A 5,564-nucleotide genomic window follows, 5' to 3' on the forward strand; every position below is an offset into this window, starting at 1 on the left:
GGAGAGATGGGGCTGGGAGTGAAAGATAAGCTTTTATTGTCAGTGTGTTTACATTGTAAACCTCCTGTGGGATCTTTACAGCAGGGACACCCTCTATCCTGCCAGCCAATGGCTCCTGTCCTCCACTGTGCCCTCCGCCCACACCATCCTGGGCCTGGAAGGGGGCCTAACTGGGTGGGAGACACTGCAGGGATTCTTTGCCCAGAATAAGGGCCCATTGTCTGGCTCCAGCCTGCTGGGAGTAAGGCCTCACTCCCACAGCTGGGATAGAAAGGGGGCGGGAGTGAAGAAAGACAAACAAGAACTAGCACGAGAGAGGGAAGAGAAGGGGGCAGCCACAGAGGCTGTGGAAGTTTGAGCAGGAAGCATAACCTAACCACCGGGCCAATCAGGAGTGAAGAATCAGGGACTATAGGCAGGACAACGGAGTTCTGCTGTTAGTCCTGGCCCTGGTTCACCCACATGGTCACTGCGCTCTATCCCTGCTATAATGCAAGCTTTGGCTGATTTACAGAGCTGTGGGGAGGACCCAGTGAGTTGACGAATGGGAACCTGAGGAGGTTATCAAGCATGGCTCCTATGGGAGAGATGTTGGGAGTCCATGTGGGCCTCAGGAAAGATATAGGGGTTCACACGAGCCTTCAGGAGAGGGGTCTGAGGTCCACATTAAAGTCTACAGGGGAGATGTATGGGATTCACATGGAATTTACAGGAGATATCTTGTGGTTCATGTGAGTCCTACAGGAGAAATGTTTGAGTTCCCATCTCATGACCACAGATGACTTTTCCCCCAATCCAGAGAATCAGAATGGCCTCCTATCTGGCTAACAACTGAGGCAGGAAAAGTGCCCAGGTCCAAAGTCAGAAGCCCATCTTTGTCCCAATGGATTGTGCCTTCGGAATTTGGGTAAATGGAAAAGAACAATGCTTCAGTAGTGACAGTCATTTAAATAAAGTTTTATTTAACAAGCACTTGCTGATCACCTATTATGTGAAATAGTATAGTGAAGTGGTTAAGAATATGGACCTAGAAAGCAGACTGCCTGCCCCTTCCCAGCTATGTAAGTTTGAGCAAGGTACTCATTACTAAACCTTAGTTTTCCGCATATGTAAATAAGGATGATGATAACAGGACCAATATCTTAGAGTTCCTATGAGAGTGAAATGAATTAACACATGTAGACACATGTAACACATGGGACAGTGCCTGGTACACAATAAGTATTTAATAAGTGCTAGTTCATAGTGTGTGCTAGGCTCTGAGGACATGTCTATCTCATGGTGGAGGGCAGGAGTGAGAAAGCCCAAGCCAAACCATGCAATAACACATTTAAAGCTTTTTCTCAAATGTGGTGAACATCACATGCTATTCACCAAAGCATGTCTTATGACTAAGGCATGACAGGGATACATGCTCCCTCTAGAGGATGCAAGGCATAACAAATAGTGGGGATGTTTAATCCTATTGCAGGGAGGGAGCAAGTAACTGAGAGCAGTAATCCAAATCACCCACAGGGCCAGCTCCAGGCTGTTTGTCTTTTCCTGCCCAGCTATGGCTGAATGAGGCATGTACACCCAAGGGTCTCTGGAAGAGTATATATGTTACAGGCCAGTAAACAACTGAAAAGAAAAGAGGACTAGCATTTACTGAACCCTTAGTATGTCTGAATGAGATGCTAAGCCTCATGACTATCCAATGAAGTAAGTGCTTTTATCCCCATTTTGTAGATGAGGAAAGTGTTGGAGGAGGCAATTGAGAGTATGTGACCACCGGTTGACCTGAGAACTGGACCCAGGCAATCAGAGGCTCCTCATTCACTCCTTTGTCCTTGGAATGTACTTTCTGCCTACCGTTGTGGTAACTGTTCTAAGGACATAGCCTTGAGAGATTAAAATGTTGTTGAGACCGTCTGGATAGTGTATGTGGCTGAACCCAGTTAAGATCTCTGTATAAACTTTTAAGATTCTGGTGGATGAGTGCAGAGATCTACCGGTCTTGTTGCTGCCCAAGACAGGCCTCATAAGTTCCCTTGCTTGTTAAAACTACCACCTACCAATGTGGAGTGGTCTGCCTCTTTCTTTAGTCTCTCCTTGCCCTCTGTGCACAGGGGTCAGTTTACAAACCAACAGAAAGTGAGGTTCAGAGAAGTAAAGTGATCTGCCCAAGGAAATAGAATGATGTATCCAAGAAATGGAAGAACCAGTATCTTTAGATTGGGTTTCCCTAGAAGCAGACACTGAAATAAGGATGTGAGTACAAATGGTCTATTTGAGAGATGATCCCAGGAAGCACTAGTGGAGGAGTGGAAGGAGTTAAAATAAAGAAATGAAAGGAAACCAATTCAAGGTGCAATCATGAGCAGGTTACCACTGTGGGCAATAGTGGTCAATCCTACTGGGGACCTCTGGGACACAGTGTAGAATACAATGCAGTTGTCCCACCAAAGGAAGGAGGAAACTAAGTGTTGAGGGCTGCTGCTGGCACTTCCAGAGTTCCCTGTGTGCCTTCTGAGCAGAGAAAGCCCTCAGGCAGAAAATCCCAGGGGCTTGCAGTAAGAAGCCATCAGGAATAGCTACAGGGGTATGAGGAGGGCACTATGTAGTGGCATTTACTAACAACCAAGATCAAAACCCAAGTCTGTCTGGCTCTCAAGCCACAAAATGTTGCCTCCAAGGTAACCCATTAGTCCTGTGAAAGTTTGCAATATGGAGCTTCCTTTCTTTAAAAAGAGTGTCCTGCTCCCCCAACCCCGCTCCATGCTCCTGGTCTTATGAGATGCCAAGTCCCTGACACTTAGTATGTATGACTGATTGCACAGCACTGAGTGTACAGTGACACACATTCTTGCCTGCAGAGCCATGGTGATGTTAGAGCAGCTCATCCAGTCCTCTCTCACTACCCAGGTGGGCAATCCTGAAGCTCAAAGAGTTCCTCCTAGACCTCCCTGTACAGTGCCTCTCTCCTCCACACCTCCTCCCCACCACCCCACTCTCTGTTTGTCTTCTCTCCCTAACCAGACCAGAGAACTGGAGAAAGTACTTGCAAACCATATATCTGATAAGAGACTTGCATATAGACTATATGAAGAACGCCTACAACTCAGTAAGAAAAAGGCAAATAACCCACTTTAAGGGCAAAGGATCTGAATAGAAATTTCTCCAAAGAAGATACAGAGGGCTGGCCCAGTGGCGCAGTGGTTAAGTTCGCATGTTCCACTTCGGCAGCCCGGGGTCACTGGTTCAGATCCTGGGTGTGGACATGGCACCGCTTGGCAAGTCGTGTTGTGGTACGCATCCTACATATAAAGTAGAGGAAGATGGGCACGGATGTTAGCTCAGGGCCAGTCTTCCTCAGCAAAAAGAGGAGGATTGGTGGCAGATGTTAGCTCAGGGCTAGTCTTCCTCAAAAAAAAAGAAGATACACAGATGGCCGATAAGCACAGGAAAACATACTCAACATCATTAGTCATCCAGGAAATACAAATCAAAACCACAATGGGATGCCACTTCACATCTGCTAGAATGGCTATAATCAAAAAGACAGAAAATAATAAGTATTGCTGGGGAGGTGGAGAAATTGGAACCATCATACCCTGCTGGTAGGAATGTTAAATGGTACAGTCACTTTGGAAGACAGTCTGACAGTTCCTCAAAAAGTTTAACATAGAGTTACTATTTGACCTTGCAATTCTACTTCTAGTATATACCCAAGAGAAATGAAAACATATGTTCACAAAAGTCTTACAAATCCATTGCAGCTTTATTCATAGTAGCTAAAAACTGGAAACAGCCATGAACAAGAGAATGGATAAACAAATTATCGTATATTCATACAATGAAATATGACTCAGTGATAAAAAATGAATGAGAAACCGATATATACAACAATATGGATGAATCTCAAAAATATGTTGAGCAAAATAAGCCAGACCAAAAATATATACTATATAACTCCATTTATATGAAATTCAAAAACAGGAAAATTAATATGATAGGAATCAGAACAGGGGTTGCTGGTTGGGGAGAGAGGTAGATTGACTGGAAAGGAACAGAAAAGAAATTTCTAGGGGCTGTCCCCGTGGCCAAGTGGTTGAGTTCACGCGCTCCGCTGCAGGTGGCCCAGTGTTTCGTTGGTTCGAATCCTGGGTGCGGACATGGCACTGCTCATCAAACCACGCTGAGGCAGCATCCCACATGCCACAACTAAAAGGACCCACAACGAAGAATACACAACTATGTACTGGAGGGCTTTGGGGAAAAAAAATAAAATCTTTAAAAAAAAAAAAGAAATTTCTAGGGTGATGAAAATATTCTAGATCTTGTTTTGAGTGGTAGTTAAAAGGTATAAAATTATCAAAACTTGTCAAACTGAAAACCCAAGATCTGTGTATTTGATTGCATGTAAACTATAAGTCAGTAAAGTATTGTTAGCATAAAGAAAATGAGGATTCCTGGGGCAGCTTGAGTCTAGGGAACAAGATGATTCCAGACCTCCAACCTCTTGCCTATATAGGACGCCGGGGTCAATGGCCACCCCTCACTTTCCCTTCTACTGTCAGTGCCTCCAACAGACCACTGGGCAGCACCCACGTCTGCAGTGACTTACACTGGTAAAGCTAATTCTCCACCAGTGAGGTTGCTCTGCTGGCAGCTGGAAGTGCTGGGCCCTGGGTAGCTTACTGGCCTATACACAGCTCATGGTCACCATGCCACCTCTTGCAGCCCAGCCATGAGCTCTGAACATGCACCACCCACTGCTCACTTGTCGAGTTAGAACAGGAGAGCCCACTCAAACTGGCTCTCACTAACTGTCCAGAGAGAAAAATGCCCTTCACAAGTCACAGCCTTGGGCATTGGCTGAGCCCCTGGATGCCAAATCCACAGGACACATTCCAGTCCTCACCTGCCCGACCACTTGGATGTATTGCAAAGCCAGTCTTTTACCTCCACTGTCTCCCATCCTCCTCCTCAGCCAAACACCTTCTCCCCTAGCAACCTCACCCCTCCCAAGTCCTCAGCTACCTCTGAGGTGCCTGGCGCTCCCAGAGCTCTGCTGCTGGTCCAAATTCTCTTCTGCCCTCAAGCCCCATCCTAAACTGGAACCCCAGATCCTTTCCCTATTTTTGTTCCTCCCCCTGTGACCCTGCCTCCAAAATGGCCCTGTTATCAGTAATAAGACGTATTGACATCATATACTTCCTGAAATGATTCACAGACTTCTGTGATATTCTTGCCAAAAAATGCATAACTTCAGTCTAGTCACAAGGAAACATCAGACAAACCCAAATTGAGGTTCATTCTACAAAATAACTGACCAGTACTCTTCAAAAATGATTGTGCCAACCCAGTCACCTAAGCCAGATCCCTGGAAGTTAAGTCCTATTAATTCTGCCTCCCCATATCTTTAGAACGAATCCTCCTCTTTGTATCCCCACAACCACTGCCCTATTCCATCATCTCTGCAATAGTCTCCCCAAAGACATCATCTCCTCTAGTCTCTCCCCACCTGACACCCCTCAAGCCATTCTCTTCTAAGCAGCCACAAAGATCTTAATCATGCCACT

The sequence above is a fragment of the Equus przewalskii genome, chromosome 1 (genome assembly GCF_037783145.1).
Source record: "Equus przewalskii isolate Varuska chromosome 1, EquPr2, whole genome shotgun sequence".
Classification (NCBI taxonomy): Eukaryota; Metazoa; Chordata; class Mammalia; order Perissodactyla; family Equidae; genus Equus; species Equus przewalskii.